The 17,034-nt window shown below is 50.7% G+C and overlaps 1 long non-coding RNA gene across 4 annotated transcripts; it reads right to left on the bottom strand.

Annotated features, from left to right (window-relative positions):
- Window positions 1-8,902: 8,902 nt before the first annotated feature.
- LOC144379621 (uncharacterized) lies at window positions 8,903-16,184 on the bottom strand. 4 transcript variants are annotated; one of them, XR_013442932.1, is made up of 3 exons: window positions 14,545-15,482; window positions 12,657-13,889; window positions 8,903-9,138 (listed from the first exon to the last, which is right to left on the bottom strand). It is a non-coding gene; the product is annotated as an uncharacterized LOC144379621 (long non-coding RNA). The 4 variants fall into 4 exon arrangements; XR_013442931.1 differs by lacking the exon at window positions 8,903-9,138 and adding an exon at window positions 12,021-12,502; XR_013442930.1 differs by lacking the exon at window positions 8,903-9,138 and adding an exon at window positions 12,021-12,490.
- Between the last annotated feature and the right edge of the window lie 850 nt (window positions 16,185-17,034).

The following is a 17,034-nucleotide window of genomic DNA, read 5'->3' as shown; positions in this document are numbered from 1 at the left end:
CGCCTCCTTGTAAGGGTCCTCCTTTCGTCCCACCCCAACAGGGAGGGAGGAGGGGAGGTGGAGTGAGGATAGCAAAGCCCAATCCATTGTCCGCGCCGCCCCCCCGCACCCCCCGCCTCCGGTAGCTTTCAGTCTATTGAGAATCACATCTCCATTTAACTGGTTTTACACATGGGGTCACCCGGCAAATCGTGACCAAGCTGCAACCCAGCTGTGAGCTCTTCCTGAAGGAACCCCCAAAAAGTGTTGCCTTCAACCGAAAAATGTTTTAGGAAGGGATTAGAATAGAAAGATGCAGGCGTCTTGTCTTTGCCAGGGGATTGGCAGATCTAACAGAAGAAATTGTAAGGATGCTTCAGTGAGGAACCCCAGTAGGGTTTTTGAGGTTCAGGAACTTTTCTCCAGGATGCCTGACATTGCTGAGCTGACTTATTAGAGGTGAGGGTGATGGTCCTGGGATACAGGTTCTCAAACACACTTCAAATTTAGTGAGGATGCCAACAAACAGGTGGGTTATATCAGAGGTGTGCTGGAGGCCCCTCCCCACGGGCTGGCGAGAACAGGTCCCTTCCCCACTTTGCATCAGTGATGTGTTGGTATCTTGAATGTGATTGTGGTGAGAGTATGTGCACCATGAAAATCAGCAGACACTACAAATCAGGGCTCCCCTCAAGCCCCCTCAGGGAGCTGGTTCTTAAACATTTACCAGAACACCGCTGGTCATCAGTGTTCACCGTATTAGAAATTAGAACACATTTTAAAATACAATTCCTTTTTAAAATAACATTAATGCTTTTATGGAAAATAACTTTTCCCAAAAAAGTGAATGTGGCGTTGTTTTACATGTTTTCAAATTCCTTTAATGTCTGGTTTAAAAGAAGGGAGCTGGGTTCTTATATTTTCTTCTGCATTTTGTCTTGTGATACATTTTGAAAGAAATCAAGTCTCACACAGATATGTAATTGGAACAGAGGAGTATTTGGGAGATGTTTGGGGTAATTGTGGATATTGTTTCATACTACACCAAACCTGGCAAATGGAAGTTTCTTAAAAGTTCATTGCAGTTGGAATATGAAACCATATCAATAAACTTTCCTATGGTTATAATAAATTCCATTGGTCTGTCTTCCACTTTGAATGGATCTTTTACCCATGTGTGATTTTGTAACATCATGCATTAGTCATTTGGAAAATATTGCTTCAAAATGTTGACACATTCCAACATCTAATATCAAATGATCACCTTAGTTACTATCCTCACCAATTTCACCAGAAAAGTATTAGGAATCTGTCAAGCTCACAGTGGCAGATGTAAACTTCCAAAAAATTCAGATTTTCATTTGAAAGCTCAAATGTTATCATTGGCAACAAACACTCTAAGTTGTTTTCTTTGAAGTGACAGACTCATTTACTTTTGAGGACATACCTGTCAGATACCCAAGTCTGAACAAACATAACTTGTCTGTTGTTCTTGCAGGTAAAAATGGTGTCCATGGACAAAGTGGTTAGTTTAGCTTGCAACTCACACAAATGCACAACTGCTTTTCCCGGGACAACCAATCTACCTTAGTGTGCAGCAGTTCTTTAGATGTCCTATCGATTACCCAGAGGTTAAAACAATGCATATTCACTTTAATAAAATTAATTTTTACTGCTTTATCAAGGACATTTTTAAATGGAACTGGTATTTTTTTTCCTATGAGTACACAATGGTAAAGAAGACAATGATGGCTGGGACAGTTTAGTGCTAAGGCCCCAGCAGTTTTACCCACCTTTCCTTTTGCAAAGGTGACATTGAGGATCCCCTGAAAGGGTGTCAGAGCCCTCCAGTTGTCTATGGACCTCACTTTGAGAACTGTTCTGGAAAGCCAAGCAGCTCACCCAGAACACAGAGTGGAACAGGGGGCAGGAAGGTGACCAGGAGTCGGGTGAGGAGAATTTTCCTCTCTCCTCTTGGGTCAATGTCCATCCTTCCAATTTTACCCTTCCATAGCCAATTAAGATAAGCAGTTTTATTTAAAGCAAAAAGAATTGTCTAATGTTCTACATGTTAAGGAAAAATTCACTCACAAGTGAAATGGATATTCTCAAGGTCCTTCTCCTCCCATCCTTCACTCTGTCCTTTTCCATGTGTCCACTCCAATTCTAAATCTTTTTGTAATGTAGTATATTTCACCATATTTTAAAGTTTCATTCTTCTTAACATAGTCAAACAGGTCATGAAGAGATGAGGTGCATGTGGCCTGTCTCCCAGCTTGTCCACATGGTGGTGAAGAAGCAAACTTAAATTGTCTTTAGTCCACACCATCTCCTGGTTCTTCCCCATACAGGGGCCCCCAAGGACCTCAGATCTGCAAATGGTGGACACTCATGAGTGGTAATGATTCGGAGTCTGAAGGGGCTGCTCCATTGGGTGTGTGAGGTGCAGGATGTGGGAGCCAGAGCAGGTGGACAAGGAACAGGGGAGACATGGAGGGTAGTAAACTGTTTCATCACCTCTTTGGAAAAATCAAGCAAGTTGGCTGTAGTGTACTGTGCTTTGGCCTGACCTTGAATTATTCTCACCCAGCTGTCATGCACAGCTGTATGACCTTGGCCATGTGACTTTATCACTCTGTGCCTCAGTTTCCCCTCCATAAAGTGGAGTCACTGAGTGGCAGTGGATGGGTGAATCTTTCATTTGTTTAAGATGGCAGGAAGTCAGTGACCTGGGGGGCCTCCATTTAAGTCATGGGCAAAGCATTCCAGCAGGGGTCCCTGAAGAAAATATGGCTCCTGACAGTCATGTCTCTGTTTTCATACAAAGAAACCCAGGCACAGAGTTCAGCAATAAAGCTGGCCCTTAAATCAATCAAGACTCAGACATAGGTCTTCTGTTTCTCAATGTTGTCCTCTTGCCATGATAACCACGCTGTGTTTTGTTTAAGTCATTATAAATCCTACCCAGGGGCTCCCCCAAGCTTCCAGTTCCTCCTTCTGTTCTGTTTTAAACAGAGTACACAGCCGTTGATTTGAATTTTAAAATTATCCATGAGCCTCCTACCCAAAGGACACACAATTCTCATACACACAGCAGCTGGAGGCAGCTAGTTTAGTTGAGCAGATGCGCGAATCCCATAATCTGGGCCAGATGTTAATCTGTCTTTTCTGTAATCGCTGCACAGAAGGCTGAGGCTCAAAGCAGTGAAGGGGGAAATCCCTTATTGTGTAATTCTTTTGAAACTCCTGGGCAGGGTTTGAACATGTGATTCTACTTGAAATCTGACATTAACGGAAATACCATTTTTGGTCATAGCTGGTGATGACACCTTCACAACTGGAATTGACATTACCCTTGTCCATCTGCTATGAGTAACTGCCCCCTCTTTGCCTCCCAAAGTCAAGTTCAGATGGCAAGATAGCCCAGGATTGCCAAATCTGACCCCCACCAGCAGTTTCCATTTCTATGGCCTCATACTCTGCAAGTAGATAGCCAGGACTCAACACACACATGGAAATGCTGATTCATGGGAGCCCATGGCCTGGGTTGGCTGGAGGATGACATGTCCTGGGGATGCTGGGGACAACAAATGGTACAAAGAACATGAGGTCTCAAGCCAGAGTATTTTGCATTGGCTATGGTCCATTTCTATGTCAAGTCCATGAGAAACATGGTCACCATTTGCTGGTAAACTCCACCAAATTGGCTACTGAAGAGGTTATTTTTCATCACAGTGCAAATGTGTAATTAATAATTGTGAAATACAGTAGCACTGGCAAGTCTCGATGTCATCCATCAATCTCCCTGAGACTCTGGGAGGTCGGTTTCATTACGTTCATTTTACAGATGTGGGAACTGAGGCTCGGAGAGGTTAAAGCCCTATGTTGAAACTAGAGGGACTTCTTCTGGACTCAGCAGTGGTCCCTGATCCGTCATGCCCGTGGACTCTGGCTTGGGGGTGATGGAGACCTCCGGGGGCTGGAACCCAGAGTGGCCGCTGCAGCTGAGGGACTGGACAAGACACCCCGGCTTGCTCCATCTGTCCTAGGTCAGTACCAGCAGTGCTGTCAGTGCTCTTCACCTTCCTACCCCAGGGATGAAGCCAGTCCATCATCTCAAGGACACAACACCCTATTTATAGTTCTTAGATCCTGAGCAATCAGACTACTATTTTCCATCACATTTGCATGAGCCTGGGCTTCTGCTTTCCCAAGCTATGTATGGACCCCATAGCACCCCCCAAGGGAAGCTCCAACAGTTTGGTTAACTTTCACTCATTCATTTTTATATTCACCGTCCCCCCAACCGTTCATTCACAAGTAGCTCTTAAATGTCAACCACTGGGAATGTACAGATTACTGAAAGCCAGACGCTCTCTGCTTTCTAGGAGCCACTTTAGTGAAGGAGCCCAGGAGTAAAGATGGTAAGGGCATGTGAGTTCCATCTAGGACCAAGGCCGGGTTCCCATTGCTTCACCTGCGTCTGTGGCTGGACTCTATTCAATAACCATGCACAATAGCGGTAACATTATAACAAGAGGCGACAAAAATCAGCCTTGCTGGGTGCTGGGATAGGCGTTGGAGGTCCACGAGTTCACTGAAATGTCTCTGCAGTCAGCCCCGCAGTTGGGATGATCCTCGGAACACAGATGCTCACACACACTCATACTTACATGCATCCTTGCACAAACACACACGTCCACTCACACACAGACACTGCACACACTCTGTCCCACACATGCACACACTCACTCGTGTGCACTGTGCACACATACATGCACACTCACACTTCCCCATGCACACACCGCACCCTTTGCTGGCCTCACGCTGACCGTCTCTGCCCCTCCTTCTGTTGGTCACCACGTCTCTTCTCTTCTGGATTGGCTTCCAGGGGAGGCTGTCACACAGTACACAGGCTGGGAGCTCAAGTGACATCAATCTATTGTCTCACTCTTCTGGGGGCCAGAAGTCCCACGGCAAGGCGTTGGCAAGATTGGTCCCTTCTGCGGACTCTGAGAGAGAGTCTGCTCCAGGCCTCTCTCCCTGGCTTGTAGATAACCCTTTTCCATCTGTGTCTTCATATTGCCTTCCCTCCCCGTGCGTCCCTGTCCACACTGCCCCTTTTATAAGGACAGTGACATAGGATTAGGGCCCTTCCAAATAACCTCCCTTTAACTTGATTACCTTTGTAAAGGCTCTATTTATAAATAAGGTCACATTCTGAGGCACAGGGGGGTTAAGACTTCAATATTTGAGTTCTGGAAGAACAGAGGTCAACCCATAACATCTCCCAACACTAACGAAGTTAAATGCAGCAGAAGTGGACCCAGGGGACAGCAGTCTCACACGTGGACTTGGGTCAGTTGTAAAGATGCACTCCCCACTCACATGGGCTACTACAGATTTGTAGAAGAAGCACAACTCTAAGAGAGAAGATAAAACAGAAACATAAGAATGGCTCAACTAAAACCACAGAATGCAGAAAAGGAGTTCAAGAAAACAAAAAAAAAGACAGAACAAGAGCAACAGGGGAAAACAGTCAGAAATGGAATAGGTATTAATCCACATATCTCAATAATCACTTTAAATGGCAATGGTCTAAACATATGATTTAAAAGGCAGACTGTCTGAATGGATAAAAAAAAGTAAGACCCAACTCAACTAGACATTGTCTACAAGAAGCTCACTTTCACTGTAAAGACGCAGATTAAGAGTATGGGGATGGAGAAAGACCACAGTGAAACTAATTTTAAAAAGCTGGGATACTGTATGAGATCACCAACTACAGAGCAAGGAAAATGACCTGGGGCTCGGCGGGAGGGAGGGAGGAATGAGTAGGGGTAGCAATGGAGGACGTTCAGGGCAGTGAAACTATTCTGTATGACACTGTGGGGGTACATACGTGACAGTGAGCATTTGTGAGCACCGTAGAAAGCGCAATACGAAGAGTGAAGCCTAATGTAAACTATGAACTACAGCTGATAATAATATACCGACATTGGTTCATCGCTAGCACTAGATATACCACACTAACGGCTATCGTCAGTAGTAGGGGGTTCTTCATGGGGGAGACTAGGGGGTACTTGTGAACTCTCCATCCAATCCATTCACATTTTTCTTCAAACTGAGAATTGCTTTAAAAAAATAAAGTCGAATTAAAAATCAAAAGGAAGCAACTATCACTTCAGGCCATGGGCCACCTCCTCCCTCACAAATAAGCCTCATCAGAGCATCTATTCTGTCCATCGCTGCAGCCTAAGCCTGGAACCTCAGGACGCCGGATGGGCCTCGCTGGCTGCTCTCTTTTCCCTCACAGAGGAAGGGGCTGGGGAGAGGCCTCTAGCGGCAGAATCCCAGGGAACGGATAAGGAGGCTCAGAGCCTGGCTCTCCCAGAGAGATACGGGGAGAACCACCTGCAGTTTAAAGAGATAAAAGGTGGCAAACTGAACCAAAAGTCAAACTGTTCCCTCCCCAGAGACCCACTTCTGAAGATGACTCCCTGGAATGGGGACCTTGCCCTGGGCCTAGCGAAGCACAGGCTGTAGATGTAGGGGCCCCTAGGGAAACAGCCTGGGTCACTGGGTCACCTGTACCAGAGTCACCCCGTTGCAGGACAGGCTGGCTCTACAGGTCCAAGGGAGTGTCAGACCCGGCCGGTTCCGGTTGATTTCTCCTGAGTCGTTAGCACTGGAATCCTGCTCTCTTAGGTCATAGCTTTGGGGACACCCTCGGTCTCAGACCCACAGTGACCTGCCAGCCCACGGTGACCACACAGAGGAGGGAGGGAGCCTCCGAGGAGGGAGCACCTGGGACCTCTGCAGACAGGACCAGAGTCCCTGCGGACGAGGGAAACTTCAGATGAGGTGAACGGGCCTCGCCCGGGAAGGAGGCCTGAACACTCTGCCCTGATTGTCTTGTGCGCACGGACGGACGTGACCTGGCCCTGCCTTGAGCCCCTAGGTTTGCTGTAGGGCCAGGTGGGCCTGAGTGGCTGAGCTCCGGGCCGGGATCAGCCCTTCCCACCTCCCCCAGGGCTTGTGTGATTGAGACAACTTTCTACTTCGCAGCAAAGTCAGGGAGAACTGTTTTCTGGAACCTGGCTGGCCTCCCCTCCCCCGGCCCAACTGCTCTGCCCTGGTTGCCGGGCACCGTTGACCTCATGGGTGGAACTCTGCACAGGGTTCTGAGTGGTCAGTTGCGGCCACAGGACTCTGGCGCTCGGAGACAGAGCTGTGGAGCCCGACGCAGCCATGGAGGGCCCCCCCTCGGCCGCCGGATCCACTTGCCAGCTGGTGTTGGAGCACCTGTGGGGGGCGCTGCTGATGATTTCTGGAAGCTGGGGACACAGCCCGAGTCTCCCCGTGTTGCCCTGGGCGGTGCTCGTATGGACTGTGCTGCTGGTTCTCCTCGTGAAGAGACGACTCACTCGAAGAAGCGCGAAGGCGCTGGGCCACAGGGCCTCTGCCCGCCACGAAGTGTGTGGAGCCCGCCGTGAGGAGACTGGCCCAAGCACACAAGCCGAGGCCGCCCTCAGGCCGCCCGCGGTGGTGGCCAGTCCTCCCTCGTTACAAGCCCTGTGCTCGACGGCAATGAACACGGACCCGAGCAGGCTGGTGCTTAGGGACACTGTCAACTCTCTGAGGAAGGCACTGAAGAGCCAGCCTCCCGACCTGCCCCAGGTCCCTGGGGAAAAACCCATCCTCAGAACATCGGAGAAGGATGGAGAACAGCTTCTGAGGAAAAGAACGAAGGACCGGAGTGAAAACACTCCTTTTCCAGAAGGACCCGAACCGCTCAACCAAGACGTTTCGAGATGGAGGCAGAAAGGGCAGGAGAAGGAGGGGGAAGAAAGGCTGGAGCCGTCGAAGGCATGCATGGAGCCGGTCCCGAAAGATCAAGCCAGCCAGTCCCCATGCAGGGCCGGACCCGGGCTGCAGGCCGTCCCCCCGCCTGACCTCCCTGCAGAGCACGCCGGTGCCGGGAGCCGGGGAGTCCAGCCAGAGAGGGGAGCAGGAAATGGCGATCAGCCCGCCCATCGGGCAGCAGTGGATCTGAAGGGCGTCCCTGACGATGCTGGCTGCCCTCGGTCCCCTCCAAGTCCCGAAGGGGAACAGCAACACAGAGCCAGACGACTGTGCGCAGAAAGGCGAGAGATGGCGGAGCTGACACGACAAATCCACAGCCTGCAAACCCAGGAAGCCTCTTTGCAGAAGGAAACTTCACAGCTGGACAGGGAGATTCAGCCGCTGAAGCTGAAACGTCAGAACCCCCTGGATGAACAGGACCAATACATCCTGCAACTTCACCAAAAAGTGTTTCAAGCGGAAGCTCAGTGCTTGGAAATGAAGAAGAAACTGGCCAGCGCGCACAGAGAAATGAACTTCGCGTGCCAGAGACGCAACCTCTACAAGAAGATGGTCCAAGACCTGGGCAAGGAGCTGGAGAGAACCGACTCCTACTATAGCAAGCTGGTCCTCTTCCATCAGGACAGAGCCACAAAGAGCTGGGTGGGAGCTGCGCCCAGAGAGAGGGAGTTCCAGGAGCTAAGGAAAGAGAATGATCGCTTGAGATGGATGCTAGCCGGTGTGGAGTCCAGCTGCCGGCCTGTCCTGTGGGACCCTCTTGGTCCTGCTGCTCCGCCCACAGCCCACGCAGGCTGGGGAGTGTCGGGGGGTCCCCGGGGTCATCTGGCCCCCAGGGGGGAGGGAAGGCCCACCGTGAGGGCCCCGGGACCCGGAGTCGCCTGCAGGGGTGACCGGGCTCAGGGCAGCTGGGGCTCTGAGCCGCCACAGCCCGGCTCAGCATCTGCGCGGAGCTCCGTGAAGAACGTCTGATGGCTCTCTCTCTAGTGAAACGGCTACTCTTTCGGAACTGACGCCACAGTGACTCTCCGCAGGATAGCGGTGTAACCCCATCGCGGACTGTGTAACTAGAGCTTCGTCCACATTGTCATGAAGACATAGCTTCCCTGCCGGACGCTTTAGAACTCTCTGCTGTAGGTACGGTGTTCGGATTTAAATTCATGCCACTGGGACTGAAGACATCCTCTATCGTGGACGTGGATAGAGACTTTCAAACAAGACCATTTCTGTGCTCTAGGACTAGGGTTACAGTTCCGCAGAAATAACTCAGTATTTATGTGAATAAAATGTGATTGCCTTAAAAAAAGAGAGAGAGAAAAACTTAAACAAAACAACATCTCACTCAAACTGTATGAAATAGTTAGTGTAGTCCTAAATTCAAATTTTAGTCCTAAAACTCATATTTTAGTCGTAAATTCAAAGTTTAGTCCTAAAGTCAAATTTTAGTCCTAAAGTCAAATTTTAGTCCTAAAACTCATATTTTAGTCCTAAAGTCAAATTTTAGTCCTAAATTCAAATTTTAGTCCTAAATTAAAATTTTAGTCCTAAATTAGAATTTTAGCCTCAACTCATATTTTAGTCCTTAATTCTTCTTTTAGTCCTAAATTCATTGGATTAGTTTAATCTTAAATTTATAGATAGGAAAGCTTAAGAATCTGCAACCATTTCATCCTTGTTCCGTGATTTTTTTCTTCATCTTTGTTGTTTTGTTTAAGATACTATTTATTGTTTAACATTTATGAATTTTAAGCTGTCAAAATACAACGTTTTCTCCCGATGACAAGCAGACACTCCCATGCACGTGGACGCATGCACACGCACACACCCCAGGATGCAGAATCTAGACTATTGTAGTTGCTTTGTGAGTACCTGAAGATGTCAAAATAGAATTGACAATTTCATTAATTGCTTATAGATAAATAAATTACTGAAAGGAAAAAAACGTGTGTGTGCAATGTGTAAAGAGAGCAAAGGCTCCTTGATCTTCTGCAGATAGAGCAGTGTCCCGATGGGCCAGGGAAGATCCCAGGCAGGAGCACTTCCCCACACGGTGCGAAGGAAGAGGCCAGGGGACAGTGCCCAGCTGCAGCAGGGAAGAGGGCCGGACCAAGGAGGGGGCTCCCAGCCTCCAGCCACAGGGGGAGGCGGTCCCACCCCTGGGCCTGCAGGGAGGACAGGGAGGTGGCATCTGATGAGCCCAGTGGGGGGCTGTCCCAGGAATGGGGCAAAGTACCCCCCTCTGCCCTCCAGGCCTCCATGGACTGCTGGTGCAGGGCAGCCCCCAGAGGGCCTGGAGAGCAGACAGGAGAGTCAGCCTCGGGCACAGGGCAGGCAGAAGAGGGTCCAGGAGCAATTTGGAGAAGGACCCGCACTCATGACTCTATTTGACCCAAAGTGTGCCTGTGTGTGTTACTGCCTGCATTCGCGCCCACATTTGTAGTGAGTATCTCTGCAGCTTCTAAGATGTCTTTAGCGCTGTCCTGCACCATGGGGTGGGGCCCGAGGAGCCCTAGGGCTTCCGTCCTAGTGGGGGCAAGGCCAGGGAATCAAGAACAAGGGGACAAGGAATAGCAATCTCTGCTCTGCAGAGATTTCGAATAGGGTGACGGCTACCGGGGTCAGAGGCCACACCCAGAGGGGACATTCAGGCTGAGATGAAGGTCACAGGAGGTAGTCTGGGAGAGCAGGGGGCAGAATGTTCCAGGCAGGGAGCACAGGAGTATAAAGGCCGAGGCAGGGCTGTGCTGCCGGGGCTGGGGAAACCGGGCACAGGTGACAGGGAAGGGGACAGGCAGCAGGGCCCCTGCACAGAGCTCTCCCTCGTGCAGGGTAGAGACACCCGGGGCGGGTGTAGACCTGGATACAGGGGGTGGTGGGTGGGCACAGGTGTGATGTGTGTTCTGCACAGATCTGCGTGGCTTTGGGGACAAGGGAACTAGGGGAGGGGGAGACGGGGCTGGATTCTGGGAGAGGGCTCACGGGGTCTGCATGGAGCACTGGGGGCTGGCACTGGGGTGGTCATCATGGAGATGGAGGGGGAGGACAGATCGGGGCTGTGTTGGGGCAGTTGGGGGGTCAGAGGAGAGGCAGGAAGAAAGACTCCCACCTTCTGTAAGATCGCTGTGTGTTGTCTGGGCGTCCTCAAGGAACCCTTAGAAAAATCTCTGCGTGCGGCCCTGAGGAGAGTCAGCAAGGCATGGACCCATTGCACGCAGTGGGGAGCCCGCTTTCTGAGGAGTGCAGCGTGGAGTAGGCCTGTCCATTCGGGCTCCCGCCAGGTTTCCACCGTCCCTGACGGCCCTCGTGAGCAGGTGGTCTCACCTCCCAGCTGCTCCCACAACAGGGACCCCAAGGGCAGCTTCGGGAGGGGCTGGAGTGCAGGGGGAGGATTTCCAAGGGGGCGCATGTCCTACCTGATGGAGCCGACGCTGCTACCAGTGGGAACCACGACAAATTTAAAGAGAAATTTTAAAAAGAGAAAAAGAGAAAGAAAGAAAGCGCATATGAATCTCTTGAAGACCTTGTCACAGAAAGATTCAGATTCCTGAGGAATCCTCAGGTCGTGGAGCTGAGACCCTGCTCGGCCCCCATGTGCTCTCTATGCTGGGACCAGATGGGGAGTAGCCAGGATCCTTAGATGATGATGGGATTGGAGTGGGGCAGTCGGAGCGGGCAAGGGCATTTCTGGCAAAAGGCCCATCACAGGCAAAACCCCGGGGCACAAACAGCCTAGTCTGGTGAGCAAGGCAAGGTTGTGCACTTAGCTTTCTGGAGCCCAGAAACTCAACGCTGGGAGGGTGGGGGCAGGAGTTGGAATAGATGCACACCCTGTGCACACGTACTGTTCCCACTTACCCTGTCCAGGGCTCCTGTCCTCACGGGCAATCTTGTCCCTCGAACAACACCCATTTCAGAGGAACACAATGAACCATAGACTTGAGATGCCTCCTGGGGAGGCCAGCCGTGGAGGAACCGTTTTGCTCAGGCAGAGCAACAGCTTTGCAGAGAAGGAAACTCTTCAGCTTGAAGCTAAGTCAACGCCTTCACACCACACCACACACACACACACACACACACACACGCTCATCTGTCCCCTGAGCAGGTTTCTGACAACTCAACGGGCTGTGCACTTACGGACACAGCAAATGCAAACACAGCTTCTGTCTAAGGATTTGGTAACAACGTATATTTTCACCTCTCTTGGGCTTAGAGAATATGTATTTTACTGTTGTCCACCTCAACTGAAGAGTAGAAATACAGCTATTTAATACGGTTTTTGAAGCCTCACAAAATCTACACGCTTTCTCATTTCAAGCAGCAAATTCTCCTCTGACGATTCCCGCAGGTACAAGTTTCAGGGACAGCTGCCAAAAAGACTGTGTACTTCGTAAAGGGTGATATGCTGGTTAGACTTTTATTTTTCAGTCACTCACTCGCTCATTGGGAATGATTTATGAAGGGCCTTCTGTGTGTGCCAGGCACCAGGCCGATTTGGGTACCGCTAAGAACACGACAGACGAGGTCCCAGCCCGAAGGAGCTGACCTTGAGCAAGACGCAGCTGGTGACCCAGGCCCTTCCCGGGAGGACGAAGACCCCGTGCCAAGGTCTCTCTCCGGTTCGGGTTCCCGGGAGCCAGGGAGCACAGCACTGTCAGGGAAACTTAAATAATTAGGGTTTATTAGACCAGATTACAGAGCTGGAAGAATCGCATCACAGATGGAACAATGGAAACAAAAAAATAGATGAAGCAAAATCACAGGAGGAAAAGTCATGCATTCACCCGGTTCTTATAAAATTCCCAAGAAGGACTTACAGGATGGAAATCTCCAGCCCGGGCTCTGACCTCAGGCTTCTTTCTCAGGAGGAGCCCGATCGATCGCGGCTCCTCGCACCCCAAGCCCAGAGCTGTGTGCACGAGGAGGCAGCTTTGCAGAGGCCAAAGGCACAGGATGGACTGGGGCACATGGCTTTCGTCCCAGGAGCCTCATCTACTCGCATGTGAAACCAGAATAAATCATTCTTGCCCAGCACGGTTGGGCCCAAGGGAGAAATCACGCTTGTGTTGTTCTCCAGGAGGGTAACTTGGTGCCAGGCACACCGCCGAGGGGCCTGGGCGGCGGGGAGAACCAGGAATACAAGTCCTCTTTATGTAAAATGTTGCCATTGTGCTCATCATGGGTTTTCTGTATAAATTTTCATTCTTAAAAATAATATTGCATGCAAATATTTATCTTATTACTGAGTTTTCTTGGCATGCCTTATATCTTTTTATTATTATAAAATATACATATATAATTTACCATTTTACCTATTTTTTTAAAGATTCAAATATTTATTTTAGACAGTGAGCGCGTGCAAGCGGGAGTAAGGGGAGGGGCAGAGGGAGAGGGAGAGAGAAGCAGAGAAGCAGACTCCCCACTGAGCATGGAGCCCAACTCGGGGCTGGATCCCAGGACACGGAGATCATGACCTGAGCTGAAACCAAGAGTTGGAGGCTTAACCGACGGAGCCAGCCCGGCGCCCCTACCTATGTTTAAGTGTAAAATTCAGTGGCATGAAGCACATTCCTGTTGTTGTGCAACCAGCCCCACCATCTACCGCCAGAATTTCTCGTCCTCCCAGACTGAACCTCTGCCCCAGGAAACACACACTCTCCTCTCCCCACTGCCCCCTGCCCCTGGCACCCTCTATCCTCCTTTCTGTGTCTAAGAGCCTGACTGCTCCAGACACCTCATTTAAGTGGGATCACACAGCGTCTGTCCTTTGGGACTGGCCAGTTCTGCTGAGCGTGATGACTTGAGGGTCATCCACGCTGTGGCAGGTGTGAGAACGTGAGGATGTCATTCTTTTTTAAGCCTCAGTAAGATTCCGTGTGGGGCTAAGACCACATTTCTTTCACCCACGTGTGCATCAACGGACATTTTGGTTGTTTGCCCCTTCCGGTTACTGGGAATGATGCTCCTGTGAACAGTGGTGTGCAGGTTTCTGTTTGAGTCCGGACTTTCGGTTCCTTGGAGTATGAACTCAGAAGCAGAATCACGGCATCCTATCGACAGATGAATGGATAAAGAAGATGTGGTATATATATACAATGGAATATTGTGCAGCCATCAAAAGGAACAAAATCTTGCCATTTACAACGACGTGGATGGAACTGGAGAGTGTTATGCTGAGCGAAATAAGTCAATCAGAGAAAGACATGTATCATATGACCTCACTGATATGAGGAATTCTTAATCTCAGGAAACAAACTGAGGGTTGCTGGAGTAGTAGGGGGTGGGAGGGATGGGGTGGCTGGGTGATAGACACTGGGGAGGGTATGTGCTATGGTGAGCGCTGTGAATTGTGCAAGACTGTTGAATCACAGACCTTTACCTCTGAAACAAATAATACATTATATGTTTAAAAAAAAGAAGATAGTAGGAAGGGAAAAATGAAGGGGGGGATTCGGAGGGGGAGACGAACCAAGAGAGACTATGGACTCTGAGAAACAAACTGAGGGTTCTAGAGGGGAGGGAGGTGGGGGGTTTGGTTAGCCCGGTGATGGGTATTAAGGAGGGCACGTTCTGCAGGGAGCACGGGGTGTTATACTCAAACAACGAATCATGGATCACTACATCAAAAACTAATGATGTAATGTATGGTGATTAACATAACAAAATAAAAAAACGTTAAAAAAAAAAAGTATCACGGGATCTTACGGGAACTCCAGCTTTGATTCTTTGAGGAACCTCCCTCCTGTTTCCCACAGCGGCCACCACATTTACGTTCACACCAGCAAAGGCACAAGGGTCCCAGTTTCTCCTCATCCTCACGGACACTTGTTCCTTTCTGCTTTTGTTCTCCGATGACAGCATCACAATGGGCCTGAAGAGGACACCCTCTCAGACTTTGTGCCCGAGGAGAGGTGTCCCTCACCCCACCCGGCCACGGCTTTCTGTCTCCCATGGGTGGCCCAGGAAGAAGCCCCATCCCTGTTCAAGGATTAGGGTTCTGTCCTGATGGAACCCCAAAAAGGGAGCTTTCCTGTGTTCCCACATGGACCCACTGACTGCTTGGTGCCTTGGCTAAGACCACATGGTCTGTGTCCCTGAGCCCAGTGGTCAATTCCCACAGATGTAGGTGAGCCATTGGAAACATGGGAAGGACTAGGGTCCTTCAAGGCAGGTCCTGACCTCTGACAAGCCACACGTCCTCAGTTTGGTGACCAGAGTGCCATCTAACAAACAAACAAAGTGCTGAACACCACTTAAACTAATAAAAAAAAAAAAAAAGGGTTTTGAATAATATCATCTCGTACATGTTCTTCTGCAACTTGATTTTTGGCTCAGTCGTCTGTTCTGGAGAATTGTTCACATTGATGGATGCAGCTCTAGTTCATTCCCTTGAGAGACTAAAGAGAGTCTTGTACACGAAGACCTCCTTTACCAGCCCCTGGGGGCCAGATGGGTTGTTACCATAACTGTGTGCCCTGCGCCTGACCCCACCTGTTCTGTTTCTGGGTGGATTTGACAGAGGACTTCCTCTGGGGACGCGGACAGTCTCACGTGTGGGCACAGCGGAGACCCCCCAGCCGGGCAGGACAGACAGACGAGCTCGTTATTACCCTCATTCCATGCGGATGGGAGATGCACACAGGGGTGCGTGCCCTAAAACCGAAAACCAGAAACACAAATGCCTGAGGGATCAGGGCACAGAACTAAGACAGGAAGACGGGCAAGGGGCAGTCAGAATGCTCTGTATACATTATGGGAATTCGAGAACTCAATTCCCATACTCAAAACCCTGGCCCCCAAATTTGGCCCTGAGCTTTCTGGGCCCAGCAGAGAGAGAAACCCAACCAGGGGGAAAACACTCTTCCTGAAAGAAGGAGGGACTTGCTCAGGACTAGGCTGTCAAAGAGCTTCCCCGTGGGGCCCACACCAGAGACCCTGCAATGTCACGGGCTCTGTCCTTCTGCGATTCTTTCGTATACCTGTCTCAAAAGAGGCATCCAGGACCCCTCGGGGACAGCCCTCGCCAGGGGGATTTGGGCTCCCTGTGCTCCCAGCACGCAGATCTCACCCCTCACGACACAGATCCCCTCTGTCCTCCATGAGGTGTCTGTCTGTCTGTGCTCGGCAGCGCCCCCTCCGAGGGCAGGAACTGGGCTCTGCAATGTGCAGGCCGCTCAGAAACGCAAGCGCCCGCCCAGCAGACCCGAGGTTCACCCGCTGGGTGGAATTGGGCTTCTTCTTGGTGGGGGCACAGGGGGCGGGGGGGACAGCAAACACCTCCGGCTTCTCCAGGCTCTCTGTCCACGTGGGGATGATGGGGTCCAGCTCCTCTGTGGGACGATTAATCACCGCCTCTCTCCAGCTCCCTGCTCCTGGTTAATCAGAGTCATAAAACATCTTAATGTTAGGCCACGTCCTTCTGCAATCCTGGGTAAGTCCCTTTGTGAAGAGAGCCTCTGCCAAGCCTCCTGATGTGGATGCCCTGGGCCTCAGGGGAGCTTCTGGCAACTATCCTGAGCGGAGCCATGTGAAGACCCTGCCTCCCCCCTTGGCCTTCTGGGCCCAGCAGCTGCCCAGTGAGCATGGGACCCACCTGAGTCTGGGTGAGTCACCTAGGAAAGACGCCGTGCCCTGGCCACCGGCCTGGGGAACCGTGTGCCTTCCCTCCTGAGCTCCTGCTGACGGCGTGCTCTTCAGCCCCAGTCCCCCACCAGCATGGAAATCAGAGGGCCGGCCACACACCCAGGGCAGGGAACTCGTACCTGGAGAGGCGGCCGGGTCAAGTCCTCAAGAATCGGGGACCAAGGCGGCAATTTCACAGTGCTCCACCCAGAGGGTGGCTCAGCCTTGTTTGTAGGGCCGTGCGTACTCTCCCAAAGGATGTTTGGAAAAGGAACTTGCTATTTATCATTTTAAGCTGTGTAAGTGAGGTTGCCGGGAAGTGACAGCTAACGATGGAAATGGGCCGGGTTTTTTTGGGAAGGACAGCGCCGCTATGAAATGTGAAACCCAAGTTGTTGTTCAAGCTCAGGGTTAGGAAGACAAGTGCAGAAATTCTGGACTCGCTCCACTATTTGGGGGTCGCTGTCAGGATGCTGAGCATGCACACGGAAGGAGCGGGAATGACAAGTGACCCCTGCGCGACTGGGCCAGCAGATGCTGAGGGGCACGGGCTCCTGGTGCCGAAAACTCCAG

This window comes from Halichoerus grypus, chromosome 1 (genome assembly GCF_964656455.1).
Source record: "Halichoerus grypus chromosome 1, mHalGry1.hap1.1, whole genome shotgun sequence".
In the NCBI taxonomy this organism is placed as follows: domain Eukaryota; kingdom Metazoa; phylum Chordata; class Mammalia; order Carnivora; family Phocidae; genus Halichoerus; species Halichoerus grypus.
The sequence above is the reverse complement of the archived record's forward strand: the minus strand, read 5'-3'. Positions and strand labels throughout refer to the sequence as shown.